General features: G+C 40.1%; 1 protein-coding gene across 7 annotated transcripts in view; it reads left to right on the top strand.

The window, feature by feature from the left end:
* Positions 1 to 21735, top strand: part of LOC103729463 (protocadherin-15) — a 1150197-nt gene that overhangs the window by 504015 nt on the left and 624447 nt on the right. The window contains exon 1 of one of the 7 annotated variants that reach the window (XM_029560658.1): positions 1207 to 1497. The exons of 5 other annotated variants lie outside the window; for them this stretch is intronic. The gene's annotated coding sequence lies outside the window, so the exon portion shown is untranslated. Of the gene's footprint in view, positions 1 to 1206; positions 1498 to 13140; positions 13162 to 21735 lie in introns of those variants that run through there. One more of the 7 variants, XM_029560661.1, reaches the window with a different exon arrangement.

The following is a 21735-nucleotide window of genomic DNA, read 5'->3' as shown; positions in this document are numbered from 1 at the left end:
TGTGTGTGTGTGTGTGTGTGTGTGTGTGTGTGTGTGTGTATGTGTGTGGATCAGCATGGTAAGCTTCTGCAAAAACTGTTACTGTTTTCCTTAAACAGGAGGAATATCTAATGGTGACTTACTCACGGAGGAAGAACCTTCTCTGGGGATTTTAACCATGATATTCTACCCTAATTATTTTTAGTCAACTAGAGGATATTTTCTCTGTCTCAACCACTTGTACAGCCACTTCTAAAATCACTTATATAAATCCTTCCTTCTCAGATCCTCGACTGAATTTATCAGAAAAATTTGATTTGACTTGTTAAATACTGTGCAGGACAGATTCCTTTAAAAAAGTGTTGCTGGCCAGGCATGGTGGCACACACCTTTAATCCCAACGCTTGGGAGGCAGGAGGATCTTTGTGAGTTCGAGCCAGCCTGGTCTACATAGTGAGTTCCATAGTGAGTTCCATAGGGAGACCCTGTCTATCAAAAAAAAAAAAAAAAAAAAAAGAAAAGTGATGCTGATGAGATTTTACCGTGATTGAGGTTAACCAGTTTCCACGTCTCTAAGAGTTAAGGTGTATGTGCCAGGTTTCACAGTGTTTAAAAAATGCACTCTATTTTACTCTCAATGTCTCCATGGAACCCTAGTGTAAAACATGCATGTTTATAAAAACCTAAAAAGTTTATTTTGACTCATAAGAATGTGAGGTTTCTCTGTGCACTGAAGGTATGGAAGGCTTGAATTAGAAGGCAGATTTCACGGGGAGATTGGTCAGAGAGAAAGAGGAGGTGAAAAAGCTAGAGAGTTTATTTTGCCTGGTCAATAATTGTCACTGGGCATAAGCAGCCTAACTTCTTACTCTTGTTGAATTAAAACAGTTACACACACACACACACATACACACACACACGTGAGTGTGAGAAGAGCCTGCCAGACAAGCTGATAGGGGAGGCACAGCAAAGCCCTCAGCGGAATGATCAGTGGGATGTCAATTTGTCACTGGGGCCATAACACCTTCTGCTAATTGGTTCGAAGCCTCCCCCAGCCTCCATGTGGCTCAGCACACCCAGCTGTCTCTTGTATGTGCTGAGAGGTACTGGAGAGCTAATTGCTGCAGCTTTTCAGCCAGTGGATCAACATGCTGAGCTAATAGCCACAGATAGAGGGCAGGCAGATTCCCGCTAGCAGCTTGGAGTTAGTTTCTCCTGGTGACTGAAGCAGTTGGCACACACCTCCGAACGTGATGGGAGATGACAGACTGCCTCCTGGCTTAGTATGTTGAGGGACTCTGTTTTTCGGTTTTGTTTATTCATCTCCGGTAACATTTTCGTGATGAAACAAAAGTGGATATTGATGCCTCATCAGAAACAAGAACTGTAATGTGTGAATGAATCGTCTGGAAACTGGATTGCATGAGCACCCGTTGTTTTTAAAGAGATGTGCCAGAGCAATCCTGGCACAGGAACTTGCTGAATGAAAACGCATGGACCGAGGATGAAACTCTAAAGGCAAGTAAGCTGCTTGTTTTTCCCAACCCCTTTCTTACTCTTTCAAGTTTAAGACAGTATTGAAGACTCCAGAAAGTTAGAGCTGGTTTCTGTACAATGATGTCCTGCGGTGACATCACCTTCTGCTAGGCTCATTCAAAAAACACAGAAGGAATTGCGGTTTAGTGGTCACTTGCTGGAAGAGGAAACACGAGTGACTGCTCACCTCCTTTCCTCCGGGTTGCTGCGTCAGCTTGCAGTTTTGTTGAGTATCAATGGGATTGAAAGACTCACAGGTGACTTTGAATTGTAATTAGTTGGTTTGGCTTTAAAAAAAACATTGTCTCAAGCACTTTCTCTATCACTTCATTTCTCCCTGAAAACAGAAACTGGAGTCAGAATTGGCATGCTGCTTTTTATTTCTGTGTGTGTGTACTGACGCTCAGTTTCATGTGTGGCAGCTGCTGGAGGTGACAGTGTAGGTTGAACAGGACAATAATGAACCACATTGTAGTGCTGTTTGTATTGTGTATCAGTGTGCTGTTACGGTCACTGCTTTAATACTGGGCTATGAGTTACTTTTGGAAAGTATCTGGAACACTAACCACGAGGGTTTGAATCTAAACCAACTTTATCATGGTAATGCAAAACTAATCCTGAGTGGTCTCACAGGTTCCCCTCCTTTACTAACATACTTTAGTAGCTGCAAGGCAGGTGCGCTCTGAGTGCCTGTCCTCAGCCCTGGGTGCTGGGACTCTAATGTGTCTCTTGTGAAAACAGTGATCAGTCTGATGGAGTTGTAACACAGATGGATAGAGTGCAATGCATGGCTACATGAGCTTAACTCCAGTCATGCTCAGAAAACAGCTGGTTGTTGAGTGTTGTAACCAAATACCCATGTTGCACTGTTGCTAAACACTAGAAAAAAACAAGGTTTTTATGGCCTGTTTTAGGCATAGAATGATGCCTGTTGTTTGGTCTGTTGAAGGTCTATTAGAAGCATACTTAAGCAAAGTTGATTCTTCCTTTTTTTTTTTTTTTTTTTTTTTTTTCGCGAATTGTCTCTGCTGTCAGTTCCTTTATTTGCTGGGCTGTGTCAAGTTTGAGTCGTGGAGTCTATCTGTATGGAAGTCCTCAGGTTTCAGCAACTTGATGCCTATGCCTGTGGACTGTTTCTCTTTTGAAAGAGAACTGCAGTTTCGTGGTGCTAAACGCACTGAGAGGAGACCTCCTCTACCCTCAGCTGGTTCTCAGCACAGAATGTTGATAATCAAAACCTTGACACAAAAATTATTCCTAGGCATTAATTGCTAAGGGATCTGAGCAGGTCTGTTTGTGTGATTCATATGTGAGCTGCCTGTGCAGACAATTATGGAGTGAATTTGAATATTATATATGATGAGATTTAAGTAAAACCTTTCTAGAAAATTCTTAAATTGATATCTCCATAAATATTTGATGACAGTCAGTATGTGAATTATAAAACTTGTTGCACAAAGCTCCAATGCTTTCAATTTTAAGAAAAATATATTTAAAAGTTATAGTTAATGTTTATATCATTTCTTAATCTTTCCATGTTTAAATTTTGAATATTTTTATTGTATGTCCCTCTTATCCAAATTTTACGCATGTGAAAAATAGAAAGGCAAACTTGTTGACAGCTTTCAAAAGTTCATGAGGATACACACCCTAGTTTGTAATTAAATGCAAAAGGCAATTATTATTTCCTTTATTGATGGAAATCATTACTTTTATCACAAAACATTTGTCAAGCAAATATTAGGCGATTAAGGATTCTTTTCTGTTACCACCAGATCATGAGGACTTTTACCTTTTGAGACTTTATATTAAAAATAAAAATGTTCAATGAAAGAAGTAACCCAGTTCCCATGTGGGAGAACTCTGTGCATTGAGGAATTTGCTGTTACTGTAAAAACACAGGTATGACCAGAAGTGGACGTTTCCTCTCTATGTACATAGTTTAAAGGGACGGAAAACTCTCATGGACCAGCATTACCTCACCAATTTGTGAACCCAGGAGACTCTTAGAACATTGCGTTCTAGTTGCACCATGTGAGAAATACTTGGTTTTGTGTTTCACTTAGATTTCAAACTGTGAATAAATTAAAGTTGGCAGCAATGATAATCCACACAAGACTACATCACTTTGTTTTAAAGTTTTTATTACATTTATTTATTGATTTGTGTACATGTATGCATGTGTGCTTATATATGTGTAAGTGTGCCCATGCCACTGGGTACCTGTGGTTAGAAGACACCTGGTGGGATGTAGTTTTCTCCTTCCATCATAAAGGTCCCAGGATCATACTCAGGCTGTCAGACTTGGAGGCAGGAACCTTTACCCACTGAGACATCTCTCTGGCCTCTATATTGCTTCTTAATGAAGTTGGTGTGTATATTGTCTAAAGATTTAATTTTACTTGAGGTACCATGTTAATTATTTAATTACTGTTTTTTATTGTAGTTTTTTTTTTTCCTTTTCTTTCTTGAATCCTTGGTGAACTAGAATTATTTTGTCATTCACTGCCTTTCGGCATTTATGTATAAAATGATACTATAAAATTATATTGATATTATTCCTGTAGTTAGTTACTCAAAGACTATTTCCTATATGTTTCTGCATTCTGTCACAGGACAGTGCAGCAGTGTTTACAACGTTACAGACAGATTCAAAACTAGTAACGAGTTACCGGCTTCCTGCTCCTATAACGCTGAGCTGCATGGACAATATTAAAAAGAAATGCAGGATTTGTCAGGAACTTGTTATAGTCTCTTGGTGGAGTGTATTCTCAAACCCTGAGGCTCAAAGCACCCGGAAGTTGATCGAATAAGAAACACTCATTTAAACTGAATCCTGGAGTCACTAAGGCTAGAATGGTAACAGGAATTGGAGTGCAAAGAAAAGTCCATTTCTTCCCTGGGGGTCATCTGGAATGTGAGAATAAGCAGCAATTGCTCTGTGCCTCCCCACCTGCAATATTTCCACTAAGTTCTAGACTTGAAGGAATTTGAAGGTCAATGTGAATTGTTCATAGTCTGAACATAAGGCACAGGTGCATATACAGAGATGCAAAGACATATTGCACCTATGCACATGCAAATAGACACATAGACATATGTGTATGCACATGAATACATACAGGAGAATACAAACAGTTATGCTCACAAACACATGCATATATATGCACTTAATGTGTTATCTATATAAGAAACAAGGAAACCTCAGATTCTGTTCCAAGGAAGAGAGTTGTTTTCATGGGAACCCAGCCCATCCCAGAAATGAAAGGGTGTTCTCTGTGTTCTCATCTACAGCTCAGCTTTCAGATCGGTATTCGCAGGACATTAGAATGAAAGTCTGAAAGTTGCTAAATAACCAAAGCCCCAGTTGTTTTAGCATTATCGTAACCACTTCTCAAGATGATGGGCATGCGTGTGACAATCACAGCAGCAGAAGTTCTACTCTGAAGAGAAATTTCTACCTGAGCACCTAAATGGACAGATTTCCTTTCCTCTCTCAGGCCGTGTGAAGGTTGTGCTGAGTCTTAAGTGTGAGATAATGGTTACTGGTCCTACAAATGCAAAAGTAGTCATTATTTCAGGAAATAAACTAAAACACTTCTTTCCTTCAGGCTGGTAAATGGAGTTCAAGACTTGTTTATTGTGCTTCTTGATGGGTTAGGAATTGACAGGAGGTGTAACTCCTGTGTGGCTTTTAGGGAGTAAGCATTCTTGGTCCCTGGCAGGTGCTGAGCTCCCACCACTTTGGAAGGGCATTCATCCCCTGCCGAGTGAAAGGGTAGGTTCTGGCAGAATTGAGCACTATTTCCTGGATGGGGGAGGACAGTGCCGCAGGATGAAGTCCATCATTCAACAGGACCCGGCTAATGAATGCCTGCACTGTGTTTTCACAGAGGTCTCAGAAAGGGCCTTTTCTGATTCTGCACCACTGCATCCTTATGGAAATGCAAATTGTTTATCCAAGGACAGTGACTTTCCTTTTTTCTTTATCATTTAATGGACTGATTTCTTCAACTTCACAGACATCGCTGAAATCCAGAGAACGGTCTTCAAAACCGGATGAGAGCTTTCTGTTCCCTTAGAGGCTGACATCTCAGCCAGAGAGATGGAGTCTAAGAGAGACACTGACAGAGGTACACATGCAGAGATAGTCACAAAAAATTCAGGAAAGATGATCTCAAAAATAGAAACTGAGAGACAGCATGAAAGATGACCAAGACCAAGTTCAGAGAAAGACTCATACACCGTGAGAAAACTGCTGAAGGGTTACAGATGAACACAGAGAGGAGAGACCCACAGGCCTGGACTGACAGGAAGAGACCTCAGAATGACGAATGCAAATAAAACAAACGCATGTCCTGGTGTGCTGTGGAGGAGTTTGCATCTAGAATCAAAGTACTCAGAGGGTAGAAGCAAGAGGCTCTGGATTGCAAGGCCTGCCTTGTCTGGACTTGCAGACCATGTCCCAAGCACAGCACAAGGAAACACTGGGGTAAGGGGAATAGAGATATGACAGACAGCAACAGACAAAGAGACTGAGATGGGTGCCAAATGGAATACAGGAAAAAGAAAAAGCCTGTGACTCAAGGATGGTAGACAAGATTCAGTGTGCCTAAGTGAGAGCCGTGGGGGTGGTGGTCTTCAGAGTTTTGTAACTGTGGTTAGAGAGGGAGATGGTAAAGGAGAAAATACAGAACCAGGTCAAACTGAGCTTCAATTCAGCTGCTGTTCCCGATTAGTAGTGAGCAAGTTGTGTGACTTTTCCAAGCACTACTTTACATTTGCAAAGTGTGATAGAAGTGCGAAGAACCCACATACTCAGGGCCAACAAATAGGAGGTGATACCTATCGTTATCACCATCACCACCATATTCATCACCACCATCAACACCATCAGCATCATCTAGGAAGAATCTCATCTCGAAAGCTAGAAGTTTTGTAATCAGAACTGAAGTCGTATTCTTCCCTCCCTTTCAATTCTGGACACCATTTAATGCACCCTTTAACACCATCATTTAATATTGATAAGTCTTTTCACCTATACAGTTACTCTGTTTGACCGCTCATTCTTGCTTTTTGCAGTTAAAGAAAACCCATATACTTGTGGCTTACAGAAAGTATATGAGGACATCCACTGACCAGTTTAGTTTGTGATTTTGGCAAACAATAAATATTTAATAAATGGATAATTATTTGTCCTGAATATTAGTTTCCAAGGAAGAAGAGCAGAAGAGCTGTTTTTTTTTAATTTTGCTGATTGACTAATTTTTATTTATGTGTACATGTGAGTGATTATGTGGGTTTATGTGCACCACGTTTGTGTAGCTACCCAAAAAAACCAGAAAGCACTGGATGCCCTGGAACTGGAGCTACAGGTGTTTGGGAGATATGTGATGTGGATGCTGGGAACTCATCCGGCATCCTCTGGAGAAGCAATTAGAGCTCTGAACAGCAGACCCATCTCTGAAGCCCCTGTTTGTTTGGGGTATTTTAACATGTAATGTATCTAATATTATACACGTGTGATGTAGTAGGACAGTCTGCTTCCTCTTGTCGGCTTCCGATGAAGATGCCTCGATTGCCAGTAGAATGGGAGGAGGTGTCTCCCTGTTTTCCTTCCTACTTTCCTGAAGAGCACTTGAAATCAATGGCTTTGCTTATGAACATTTGTCTTATGTTAATGACATTGGCCATTTAAATTTGTTTGTTTAATGCAAGAACTTGCTGTAGGAGGGAGGGCATAGGAACTTTGGGAAAAGGAGTTTTGTAGTCGCCAGAATGAAGCTGGACTGAAGACAAGGGTTTAGACAAAAGCACAAATATATAGTCAGAAGGGTTTTAAATTGAGAAAAACCTGTGCATACTATTTTGTCTTTAAATATTTTCATTGAATTTTTGTGTATTTCGTGCATAATATCTTAATCATCGTTATGTCCCCTTCCCCACTGGTATCTCCCATAGGCCCTGCACTGATTTCGTGCACTCTATCATTTATCTTAAGGGCCTATCAAATCAAGTTAGTGTACCCAGATGTCCCTTAGGGCATGATCATCCACTGGGGTCTAGTTAGCCTATCTAGAGGCACTCCCTTAAAGAAGATCAACTCTTTCTCACCCAGCAGTAATCAGTTGCCAATAGTTTGGCTAAGGTTGAGGCCTGCTGTGCATTTCCCCAGTTATATGCTAGGTTTTTGTCTGCTTGGGTTTACAGGGGTTTTGTGCATCCTGTCATCATTGCTGTAAGTTCATAGGAGCGATGTCCCAGGAGCCTGTAAGACTCTTATTTCCATGTGGTCACATACCTCCTCCCCCTGGCTCTTACAATCTTTCTGTCTCTTCTTCCACAATAGTCCCTGAACCCTGAGTGGGTCAAGTTTAATGTAGGAGTCCTGTCTATTTTTAATTTGAAGAAGAGATGCCCTATACAAGATTTAAAGCCATTCCAGGCCATAATGCATATTATGAGAAATACAAAGTACTGGGGCAGAAAATAATAGAAGACTTCAAAATTTAAATTTCAGGTTTATTTGTTGAAACTTTAAAAAAATAATCTTGAATGTTTAAATTTTGAGCCCTATCCACTAAATCAGCGGTTACTTATGCATGGATATTTTGGAACAGACCATCTGAGACTATTCACAAGAGTTTGACTTGAATAATTTTCACCTTTCTTTGATCTGATCTAGAGTTGGTTTGATAAATGATGAAAAATATATATTGAGTGTCTGCTTTACAGGAAACTGCGAAAGGTGTTTGGATGATGTCATCCATTTAACTTCCTCGAGGAAAGTGAGGTTGAATAATAGCTCCTCATGACTAATTTTATTTCAAAAGTCTCTCATCGAAGATTTGGCGACTCTTGTGAAGGAGTGCTGCTTTCTAACTTATACATGCTCGATTTGGGAATTCTAAATATTTTATAGAAAATGACAAAATTTTGAGGCCTCTTTGCAATATTTCTTGAGAAATTTTCAGTCATTGCATATTGGATTCTGAATAGTTGCATTACATGAATTTTGTATTCAACGGGGTTAACAAATAAAATTTCCAGACATGGTGATGCACACCTTTAATCTTAGCACTAGGGAGGCAGAGGCAGGAAGAGCTCTATGAGATCAAGGCCATCCTCGTCTATAGAGTATGTTCCAGGCCAACTTGAGCTTCAGGGAGACCTTGTCTCACAAAGCACAAATAAACAAAGAATAAAACAGACAGAGCATCAGCTCTTTTACTTTACTACATTCCCAAATAACATTTAAAATAATGGTAACAAGAATGGTAGGTAGAGTGTGCTTCCAAGGCCCAGAGCGCATTGGATAGTGTTTATAGAATACAGTGTATATGTAGGAAGCAGTTGCCACTTAGATATAGGTGTATCGCCCTTTGGCTTTGTATTTTTATTTAATTTTGTGTGTGTGCATGTACATACACACATGTGTACAGTTGACCAGAGATGACAGAATGCTCTAGAACTGGAGTTTCAGGATGTTAGGACTCAGGTTCTCAAGCAGAAAATGATTTTAACTTCTGGTTCATCACTCCAGCTCCCTTTACTCTTAGCTTACATACACAAAGTGTTTTTTTTTTTTCTCTCTCTCTCTGTCTCTGTCTCTCTGTCTCTCACTCTGTCTCTCTATCTCTCTCTCTGTCTCTTGCTCTGTCTCTCTTTCTCTTTCTCTCTTCCATCCATCCCTATCTCTATGGAATGCCTTAGAGATCATCCCTAATTCAATTAAAGCTCTATGTATTCACTGTCCCTTCATCTCTGCAGATTTCAACTTAATCTTATTTCCAAGCACGGTGATGTCATGAATTCTGATTGTGTTAATCTGAAAGTACCATAATATAACAAAATGATTTTTCTTTCGAATCCTCTCATCAATACACCTTTTGTGTTTTCTTTTAAAAATATCTTCATCTTTTTTGCAAGACATTGCATGTATGCAATCAATAAATTTTCTCATCTTCAGAAATACATAGATAAGTTCCACTTTTTCTCTAGAACAGCAACCATCTTTATAGTAATAGAACACCAACTTAAACTAGCTCATTGTCCCTGAGTGAGGTTATAGTTCAGTTTCCCCTAGGGCCTGGAGCACCTAGGGAGGAGATGGTAGAGCACTTGTACAGGCTGTTTTGTTGCAGCACAACAGATGTGGGGACCAGCTATCCCCACCTGAACTCCAAAGGAGTAATGAGGTAATGTGCTGACTCACCTGGACTGTGACTTACTGTCAAATATGGGGAATGGCTCAATTCAATTGGTCTCTGGTCACATTGGTCATAATGGGGAAAGGAGCATGAAATCTGTGGATTTCAAGCTTGGTCTAGGATTTCTTTAATTATATGTTTTTTCAGTGTTTAAGTGAAGACTTGCCTAGTGTGCTTGATGAAAGACACTGACAAAAATATTTGGGTGAGAATTGGAGGCTTAGTATGAATTTTGATTCTGGTGCTAAATGAAAGATCAACTGCAGAGTCTGTTAACACTTAACCTGAAAACAGTACTAAGCAATAATTCTCTGGAGACAAACAAGAGCTCAGATGGATAGATGAACAAATGGAAAGATGGTGGATAGATGGATAGATTGAAAAATAATAGATGAAAGAGATGAGAGATGTTAGATGATAGATATAGATGATAGATATAGGGGGTAGATATGGGGGTAGATGATAGATGGAGAGATGATGCATGATATATTGATGATTGGTGATAGGTGATAGAAAGATAGATTATATCTAGACAGATGGAAGAATGACAGATGGATTATACATAGATGTAGATAGATCAGAAGTAGGTAAGTGTTATTTACATATAGAGGCTGAGAAGTCCCAAGATCTGCATTTGGCAAGCTGGTGATCCAGGGAAGGGGATGGCACATTTTAATGCAAGTCCACATCTGAATGCAGAAGACCCATTTCCCAGCTTGAAAATCAGCCAAGAGGGCAATCTGTGGCTCACTCAATCTGTTCCATTCAGGCCCCAGCAGAATGGGGAGGAATGTGCACTCTGGAGAGAGCAATCTGCTTTGCAGTCAGAAAGGCCCTCACAGATGCTCTGATGGATACACACAGATGGGTGATGCTGACCCACATATCTGGACACCTCCCATCCATTTGCAGGTGAAGAGAATCATCACATTAGAGAAATTGAATGGCCAGCCACTAGTGCTTCCTCTGAGAATGGGCAAAGTTTTAGTGGTGAAATGTCAACTTCCTACCTAATTTTAGTGAAGCCATCGTCTGTGAAGGTTAGTGATAGTTTTTCCCCTGGTTTTCAGCTTTAGGAGCCTTAAGTAATACAAAAACCTCTGTGTGTTGTTAGCATACACACATTGCTCTGGCTAGGGAAAAAAAAGTTTCTTTTGGTGTTGGTTTATTGACTCTGTCATCTGGTCCATGTGAATGAAGCCAGTAAACAACCGCAAGGTAGCTCTGGAATATTCTGCTTAAGTCCTACATTTCAGAGGCCACCAACTTTCTTCTCCCTACTTTTCAAAGAACTCATTTTATGGGTGTTTCCTGTGTTGCACCTAAGTTTATCCATTCTCACAAGATTCCAGAGAATGGAGCTTTTGCATCCTGAGGGAATCCGAAGACTCCTGGACTCACTCTGTAAGGGTGCTGCTCACCTGCTCTTTGAAAACATCCACCTCGTTCAGAGCAGAGAGAGGCAAGGGACTCAGGGTCAAAACAGTGATCCTGCCAGGAGTTCTTGTGCTGGGATCTTCTAATATACCTGCAATGCAGGACTTCTTTGCTTATCTTCTCACCTTTGTTTGTTTATTTTCTTCTGGATATCTTTAGCCAAACTAGCAAACTACATTGATGGCTTCGGTAGGGATAGGAAAAAAAACAATTTTCACAATATTGCTGAGATAGGAGGGTTGAATGTATCTCAGAAAAAAATCAGGGTTTGATTTTGAACACATTTGAGTTGAATAGGTTGAATAGGTGTAAGTTAGATAACCATAAAAATTGTAAAAATCAGGAAAATCGTATATCCAGGTATAAGTCTTGGAAAGGACTGTGAATTGAAATCTGAACCCCTCCAAATCAGAGGTCATTCAACCATTCAAATACTGTTGCTGGTTACAAGAAGACAGGACCCAGGAGAAGACATCAACTTTACAATTACAGAGCACAGGTGGTCGTAGCAAGACACACAAGCCCTGCTGGGTGTGTGGTAGGCCTTAAAATAACTAGCCTGGAAATACTGTGGCGTTGGTGGTTGTAATTTTCATTTGTTTGTTTTAATATTTTATATTTTCAAGAAGTCGCATTTCTCTATTGCCTTATATGCTTTTTAAATATATCTGTGTGATATTAATTATAGTTTCGTTTAATGAAGTTTTATTTGGCTCTGTTGGAATATCTCTTCCCTCCTCACTTTTATTGTCTGTGCTGGTTGTTTTCCAATATGGAACTCAAAGAATTTCACAGAGAGACTAATTGATTATTCATACCTGTCTAATTGTGTTTAAGAATTTATTCATTAGGGAATGTAGGTCATAGAAACAAATATATTCTTGCATCTCATTGCTAAATATTTATTGTAATTCATACAACCCATGCACGTTGCTTTATGTCAGTGGGAGGTTGGGGGTGTGGAATAACCTTTCCCTTGTGGCTTTCAAATTTGCTCTGTGTTTGTCATCTCCGGAAACCTCAGGGAAAAAGAACAACAATGGCAGAGATGTTTAATGGGTCAAATCATACCGATGTGGCACAGGTAACTTCTTACATGTCTGTGTCTAGATCTCAGGGACACTGGCACTCCCAACTCTAAGAGAGATGGAAAATAATTTTGCTGTGTGCCATATTGAAAAAGTAAATGTGTTTTATTAAGAGGAAAGTGTTTTGTTAGTAGTGGCAAGACAGAAAGCATTTGGTACAAGTCCTCAGTGAGTGAGAAAGGCTTGTCAACTGACAGGCATTACTGTGACCTATTCACGCAAAGCAGATACGTAATCTAGGACTTAGTTCTGCGTCTTTGTGAAAATGTCTTTGGAAAACTATCTCTTAGGGATGTATCAGAAAAGGCTTAGGAGGAGATGGCTCATTAACTGTGGTAAACTAAAACTTCATCAGGGGTATCTCCCCGGGCACTACTGCACATCACCTTCTGTTTAAATGGGACTCTGTACTCTGGACTCCTGCTTCCTCTACAGTACCAAATGACTGTATTTTACTAACGGTATCGTCCACTGTGCCATTAGCATTGCATTTTCTGTTCTCAACTACATGTTTTAGATCACCCACATACTTTCAGATTTCAGTGAACTTGAATTCACATATCTGCTTTTACTATATTTCATTTTTGTGGTTTAATACTTTGCATCCCACACTGAGCTGTGTATATAGAAGATGTCAATTAGTTTTGGTCTATCTAAGCTCTTCACTCACAAATTTGCACTTCAAATCAAGTTAAGAAATTAAAGGCCACTATACCACTCCCTTCAGGAAACATCACCATGGATGAGGCCCAGAAAGAGAGTAAGAGCTCAAGACTGGAAAGGAGTGTTGTTAACACTGACTGGGCATGACATGGTCATCCAGGTCACAAACACAGCAGCTGCGGCCACCTGCACATAAAGACAGATGTGGAGGAAAAACAGGACTACACGGAAGAAGGCAATCAGCACACGTGAGAGAGGGATGAGACAGTGATTGGGTGGGTGTGGTCACAGTACAGTCTGTACCAGTATGTAAAATCAAAGATAATTTAAAAAGAAAGGCCAAGGTGTAGAGAATAGGATACTGCAGAGTGTCTGTCCCTAGACAGGACTCCTATATTGAACCTCACACATGGCTCATGGACCATTATGGAAGAGGAGGCAGAATGATTATAAGAGCCAGGGACAGGGGGTGAACTTAAGGAAACAGTCTTAAAGCCACTGGGAACTTGCTCATATGAATTTACAGCAATGGTGACAGCATGCACAAGACCCTTGATGACTCACAAAACCCCAGCATAGAACTGGGGAAATTGGCAGCAGGCCCCAACCTTAGCGTAGGAACTTTTGGCAACTTCTTACTGCTGGGTGATGGGAGAATAGGTCTTCTTTGAGGGAGTGACTCTAGACAGGCTGACTAGACTCCAGTGGATGAACTTGCACTGGGGGACATCTGGGTGCAAATGCTTAACATCGGACAGGACTTGGTATACAGACAGAATGCATGAAATCTGGTGGGGGTGCTGTGGGGGATGTGGGTGGGGGACTGAGTCTAAATGTGATTGTTGTATTGCACAAAATGCACAAAAATTCAATAAAAATATACATTTAAAAATTATTGGTTTTGGAGTGAATACACTATAATAGTTCAATCAAACATGGCTTTTAAGCTGAAATATTATTCAAATATCTTTAACGAGATATTACAAATATGCAAGTTGTTCTTGATAAAATGGTGGTTATGATTGTTAATTCTTTGGAAAGATTTGATTTGAACCTAGGGATATTTGAACTCCTTGTTAGTGAATCACACTTGAAGCTAAATATGAAACCTCAAACCTCTATTTGTCGCCTAAGAGTCACACATATACATGTATGCACATGCCTACACACATATATGCATTGTACATACAGACACGTGCACAGTCGACATATGCACGTGGAGGCACATCATGCATACATGTACATGCATACACACATTTGCGCATGAACACCCATGTACACACGTGTACATATTCACATGCATGCATGCCAGTGCAGGTTCTCTTTCATCCTCTGCCATAGCTCACCTTAATACTGACCCTGGCTGCTGAGAACGTACTGAAGGAAGAATTCACTGCTGCACTGCTCATCAGGAATCCCCTGCTCCTGCAGGATTTTAGCAAGTCAGAGGGTTGGAATTTCATGAGGAATTTGAAATAGAAACACAAATTTTGGGTAACACTGACAGTATATGTCTTAGAGTTTATTGCTTTTGTCATAGCAAAGGGACTTTTATATATTTGTAGACTATCTTGCTTGTCAAATCAATTTTAAGTTAGGAAGTTTTTGAAGCCAGCCTCTCTGTTAGAGATGCTGAAGGTCACCTTATAGCAAACAGCAGCTATAATTTCAGAGACAGTCCTTGCTGCCTTATATCCTGGGTGGTTGAAGGTCAGTCTCATGGGGATCTGAATGTCTGTCTTGGAAGTCTCATGCAGGAAATGATCTGTTTCCAAGGGACCTTGATTCTATAAAGAATCTGATTCATAAGTCTGAACTCAACTTCAAATTCAATGAACCATTGAGTGAATTATTAAAGCAGCCTCACTGTATTGAAACCTGTTTTCCAGCCTCAAAGCCTCTCTGGAACTCCTTATACCAGTGAGGACAAAGGGCCCTTGCTGAGTCCAGGGGAAACTGTACGTCTTACCTTGCCGTTAGCTGATATTGCTGATGATTCCCTGAATTTCACATCCATCTTGGTGGCTTTTACTCACAGAACAACTTTCAGTTTTGAAATTCTGTTTTCATTTCTTATTGTTTATTTATAATTTACATTTTTATATTTTATATTTATATATTTATAATTGATCATTCTCAGTACATGTCATAAGCTCCTTCTTGGCTTTTACTCCCTATGTGTCCTGCACTTAAAAATCTTGAGACAGTTTTGTCTATATCGGGTCTCTTTCACACAGCTGCTGTGCCGTGGATACTGAAACATTCAAACTGTGTGTCTTTAGAGGACACTTAACATTCTCATTTCATAGCAACACTCAGTCATGTAAAACCCGCTGCCTCTAGGAACGTCCACTTGGTCGTCTACGGCTGTTGTAAACTTTTTGTGTTTACAACGGCCCCGTTTTTCATCATCGCTTTCTTGTTTCTCGGAGCTCAGATGGAGTCATGGACAGCTACATCGAGTTCCAGGTTCAGGACCTGCATCCCACCTCTCTAATCTCAGATCAGATGCCGTTTCTGTTAGTCGTTCCTGGAGGCCAACCGCACTCCTGTTCCTACCCTCAGATTTGTATCCCGACCACGCCCAGCACCCCTCCCTTCTCTCCACCTCTGCGACCCTCTCCCGTGTCCTGGTCCTTGTTTCTCACCACAGTGCTGAGAATCTTGTCATTCTGTGCTTTTTCTCTTATTTGAATTTATCCAGACTCTCCTGTAGGTGCTGTGCCTAATCAAGTTCACTCAACAGCAAACAGAAAGGAGATGAGTGATGAGTAGTAGCTAAGTCCTTGCAGTTCCACAGCTACAGTTCTGGCTGCTTTAAGCACAGCTGGGTTTAAGGCTTACACAACACTGTGGCAGGTGGGTTTTCACTGGGCTCTCAGTTCTGGAAATCTGCGTGTTGGCTATAGCTTCTTTCTTATGTTTGAGCCCACACCATTGAATCATGAATCAATTATGAGGGAAATTGCAGCGTGGCTTTTCCTAGGGAAGAGAAAAGAAAAGGCTGTTTACCTCAGATAGGGTGTGTCAGCAGACCAAAGAAAGGATTATGGACAATTCCAACTCCCTAAGCTAATGAGGGTATTCAGGTTACTTACCTTAGCATGAGCCACTCAAAGACAGTTAAACCACCAAGAGGTCCCCTGGGAAACATGGAGTGAAGGAAGAGCATCTAATGAAGGGTGTGCAGGCCTGAGCACACGGTGCACAGAATCCTTGTGAACCTTTACCTGACTCTTGGGGGGACTGGTTACAGATCAGATCTCCTAAGTGTCCCCTGAGGGTGAACACAGCTGACTTCAGACTTCCAGACTTCAACAGTCACTCCAACCCACAACAACTACACAAAAGTAGCTAAGAATTTACTACTTTGGGTTTGACTTGTTCATATTTTGTGACTTTGAGTTATTTTATATTCTAAGGACTGGTTCTTTTAAATATTTTATTTATTTATTTTTATGTGTATGCATATATTGCCTGCATGTAGGTAAGTGCACCCATGTCGTGCAATGCCCACAGAGGACAGAAGAGACTGTCAGATCCCCTGGAACTGGAGTTATGGACAGTTGTTAGCTGCCATGTGGGTTCTGGGATTCGAACCCAGGTCTTCTGCAAGAACATTCAGTGTTCTTAACTGCTGAGCCATCAGCCCCCAGGATTATTTTTTTGTTTCTTTGTTGTTGTTTTTTTTTTTTTAATGTAGGAACTCATAGCTCTAATTTTTCCCTCTTAGAATTAACTTTGCCTTATCTCAAAGTTTCAGACATGGTGCTTGCTTGCACTTTCCTTTGATTACAGTTTTTTAAATTCTCTCTGAATTTCTTTAATTCTCCCTGGTTTCTTTAGTGACTCCACTGATGAAAAGTATACACTTCCAAAACTATGTGTCTGTACAATTTCTGTGGTTTCCCTAGTTATTTATTTACTTCTATTCTATTGTGGACAGGTAAGATACAAGAAGCATTGCACTGTCTTTTACATTAGTTGGACTTGCTTTATACTTAGTATTTTATGTGCTTTGAAGAAAGTCTATGGTCTGTGGAGAAGAATGTATATTCTAGAGGTATTGGATACAGGATTCTGTAGATGTCTCTTAAGCCCTTTAAGAGACAATTTAGCTGAAGTTTCTTTGTTGAGGTTTTGTCTGAATTATTTACTCACTGATGAATGTGTAGTATTGAAATCACCCACAGGTGCATCTAGATGGTTCTGTTCCTTAAGTCCAATAGTGCTTGTTTTATATATATTTACATTTGATATCTTCTTGATGGAGTGCTATTTTTATTGATATGTACTAGCATTACCTGTTCTTTCTAGATAATTGCAGCCTACATTCTCCTTTTTTATTATTTTTATTTTATGTGGGTGCTGGGATTCAAACCTGGGCTCTGCAAGAGCAGCCAGTGCTCTTAACTGCTGAGGTATCTTTCTAGCCCAATGGGGTCTCCTTTCGGTACGTGACAGTAGCTGTACAGATGTCTTTTGGTTTGCATTTGTTTATTTATGTCACTTTTCAAACCTTCGATTTCAGTCAGTAAACTGCGATGGTTTAAATGTTAACTTGCTACAACGTAGAAATACCTGGGAAGCGAGGCTCATTGGTGGAATTGCCTAGATTAGGTTGTCCTGTGGGCCTGTCTGCTGGCAACTGTCTTGAGTGTTAATTAACATAGGAAAACCTAGCCTTTGTGGGCAGCATGATTTCATGGGCTGGTTCCTGAGCTTTACCAGTGGATGAAACCAGATGAATAATAAGAGAATTCCAAGCAAGGAAGGACCCATGTGTTCATGTTCTCTCTGTTCTTGACAGTGGATATGTCTTAAGTCCTATCATTTAATTCCCTTCAACAAGGGACTGTTACCTGAAACTGTGAGTTAAATAAACCCCTTTTTCCTCTAAGTTGCTTTTGGTCAAGGTATCTTATCACAACAGAAATCAAAGAAGACACTGGTATGAAATTGTGAATTCTGTTTGAAAATGACATCTTTGTAGTTAGCTCAATTAGAGATTTATTCTCACCCCCCCCCATAAACACTGATCCTTAGGTTTCACTCATGATAAGCCTATGCTCCTCCACTGACCTTTTACACCAGTCCATGAGCCATTAATGTTTTAATGTTGCCTTCTTGCTGGAAAGGCAGTTTAGTACATGGCAATTGAGAGCTACATCATGTTCTCAGGATGGGTGTCTGTTCACCTTGGAAGGAAGGCAGAGCTGTAGTGGGGACGAAGTGTAAAATCAAATTCATAGCAGAAAATAATATTCACTGTGCCTTATCTTGTCTTATACATATTTTAAGAAGTGTTGCCCTAGTTACTTCATAGTCTTAGCGAAGACCATTTGAAGTTCTACAGTAGAAAGTAAACCATAGCTCATGGGTACAGGCTGCCAGGTAATTGCACTCTATTTGTCTGCAGATTCAAACAGGCAGTTGTCTTATTTGGTTGACTTCTGTGAATGTGTGACATAAACAGATGTAATGCATGTCACAGGAACAGATAACATTGCCTTGGTAAAAAGAACCAGTGTTTCTCCCTATTTAAAAAAAAATTAGCTTTTAGTATTTTTCCAAGTTTTCAAAAGTGTCCATTTTATGCTGCTGTGTGGTTTCTTAGATCCAAATAGTTTTTAAACTTTTCTCATAGAAAGTTAACTGGTAATAAGCATTTTTTAAGGTCCCTCTCTCTCCCCCTGATGATGTAGTTTTCTAGATGATATTTCAATATGTTTTTAATCGGGTATTTCTTATATACCGTAACCTGGAAATTTAGGAAACCAGTCAGAAAAGACATATTTTCATGCCTTTTAAAGGAATTATTTTACCGATTTTATAGTCACAGTTGGTGTCTGGTCACTTGGTTTTAAAATAAGCTAGAAACAAGATACATCCTGATTGGATGGACTTTGCCAATCCATAAGGCACCTTGAGTGATGCCGCAGTTGCAAAAATAAAAAAGAAACAATGATGTACCAGCCTGAAAAAAAAACAAACAAACCGGGGGTCAAAGTGACTCACCTAGTTACACCTGCAAGTTCACTTGCTGCTCTCTCCACCTGAAATGTATTTGGTGGGTTTTCCTTCCTTTTATTCAACTAAAACTAGGTACAAAGGGTAAAAATTCTTTAAAATCATATTTCAAGAAGCATTTTCTTATTGGAAATTTGCTTCTACAGAAACGCATGTTATCTTGTGTTTTGGTAGAATCTTGTATGTGGAAGATATGTTAACTGGTGTCAGTTCTGCTGTGATAAGATCCTGTGCTGGTTCGAAGTGAGTGAACATTTTGCATATGACTTATTTGAAAGCCAAATTAAGTTTATCTGTGGAACCCTCAAATAATACAATCCTCTTCACCTATGCCCCAGCACTTCAGATAAAGATGATAACACGCAAAACACACTTGTGCACCAGTCAGTTTTGTTTAATCCATTTTAAAACTGCGCTATGATAAGGGATGTTGTTGGAACTTTCACTTCAGGATCTCCAGATATAAATCCTTTTATAACTGGGAGAGTGAAAGAGCATATTGTACCTTAAGAATGGTGTGCCTTTTTACACAGAGCCCATCAATCTTTTCAAATCATTTGTGATGGAGTAACATTATTAGCAACATTTATCAGTATTAGAAGCACATACTTTCTGGGGTGACACTAGATCTAGGTGTAGACATAATTATGGATAGATAAGAAGTCTTACACAGATCTACTGGAATGCTTGCATTGTGGCTAAGTGCGCATCCCTAAGGAAAGTTCACTTTGTTTTGCAGGGGTTCTAAGGAAGGCCCTTTAAGAATACTTATGGTGATGGTTAAAATGTATATGGCTTGAATCTGAGCCCTGAAGAGATTTTTAACTGAATAAAATTAAAATCAAGCTATAAAAAGGCAATAAAGGTGACTCAGAAAATATCACCTATTTACTTCTGTTATCAAACTACTGCCAGTGAAGTTTGGATCAGATTTTGCTGGTGAAAGTTCTCACACAACAGCTGCACTTGTAGTTGAGACAGTACTGAGTTCCACTACAGGTATGAGAAGAATAAATGTTAACACGTTTGTGTACCTAAAGGAAATGGTATCTATTGAAGTCAGCTATCATTTTGATGTATACACTGGCATTTTGATCATTATATTAATAAAGAAAAACTGCATACAGTGTGCTGTAAGAACACTTTGACTTATATGGAGAAGTATATGAAGTAATGCCCACCGGTACTGCAAGAAATAATGTCAGTTGTGACTACTGTCTTCTTTATGAAGCCTACCATTATAGTGTTCTCTTTGTTTATGCAAATTGATATCATTATATTGATAACTGATTTTAGTGATTAGCATTTTAGCCAATTTTTAAGCTAATTTTATAGGATCAGATGATACAATGATCAATTGTTATATTAAGGAATGTGGATGCAAAAAAGAGATGTATCAAAACAAAAGCCTCATACGTCGGCTGGGGACACAGCTCAGTGGGAAAAGTTATTCGTGCACAGGAGGACGACCAGAGTCCGACACCCAGCACCCACCTAAAATGTGGAAAGTGATGTGGTGTGCCTGTGATTAGTTCTGAGAAAGTGGAGACCAGAGCATCTTGGGAGCTTCATTGCGAGACCCTGCCTCAGAAAGTAAGCTGGAGAGCCATAGAGGAAGACATCCAATATTGACCTTCTGCTCCCCAGTGTGCATACACAGGTGCCCACATGCACCACACACACATACACACGGACACACGCACGCACGCAAGCATCAGTGTTTGACACATTCATCAGTCATTTATCGCTATAATAAATCTAGGTAATAGATGACCTCAAAACTTCCCTGGCGTAAGAGAATAAACGATGTCTGCTCAGGAATCTCTGAGCAGTCAACCTGACATCTCTGGGACTGGCTTGGCCTTCCCTTAGTTGAGCCACCATGTCCTAGGTAGAGTGTGACCTTGATTTTAAACATTTCATATTTTCCTTACATAAGATGTCATGATATAGCTTTAATGTTAATGAAAAAGGTGCAAAAAGTAGCATGAGTCTAGTCATGAGGCTACTCTGTGCCAATTTCATGTCAGAGCACAGAGGCTTTGGAGGGGAGGACCACGGAAGACAAAATGACACAGGGTAGGTTAAGACAAGAGATTTTGTCAGTTTCCTGTATACTAAAAAGCAGAAATTTATCTCTGGTTCCCTCAAAAATATGTTCATTAATGGAACATCAAAAAAATGTTTCAAGAACACCTACATCAATTTCATTGTGAAACAAGAAATCAGAGTTCCCCCACAGCACCCCAGTAGCCACCTACCTTAGAGTTCAGAACTTCCTGTGTTGTCTCTGCGATCTGTGTGACAGCAGCATGGAAATCCAAATAAGGTGGTGTCCTAGTGACCACTGAAAGTGGAGAACGTGGAGAGAATGTGGTTTGTTCCTCAGACCGTTAGTAAGAGGAAATTCCTCAACCAGAGGAACTGGGGGAGCACGAAACTTCTCAGTCCCTGGAGCTCTGATAACAGATTCTGGAATTGAATGAGAATGATTTCTAGGTCCTGAGAGATGAGGGAGCCATGGTTACTGTTTCTTTTTGGCAGTAATTGATGTGTAAATCACAGGAACTTTTCTTGAGTCAAGAAAAGAATGTTGACTGTGGGACTCAGGCTAGATGGCAAATTTACAGGTAAGGAATACAGAACTCCTCAGGTTCTCTTTGGCGATAACTCCACTACAACTCTGTCCATGCCACCAATTAGAGGAGAAAAATATCTGATGTTCCCACTTTGCATAGAACTGGAGTCCCAGGAATGAAGTTGAAAGGCAAACACTGGGCATGTGTGGTCCC

The sequence above is a fragment of the Nannospalax galili genome, unplaced genomic scaffold, assembly GCF_000622305.1.
Source record: "Nannospalax galili isolate Female #2095 unplaced genomic scaffold, S.galili_v1.0 scaffold70, whole genome shotgun sequence".
NCBI lineage: Eukaryota > Metazoa > Chordata > Mammalia > Rodentia > Spalacidae > Nannospalax > Nannospalax galili.
This window is presented reverse-complemented; position numbering and strand designations above follow the sequence as displayed.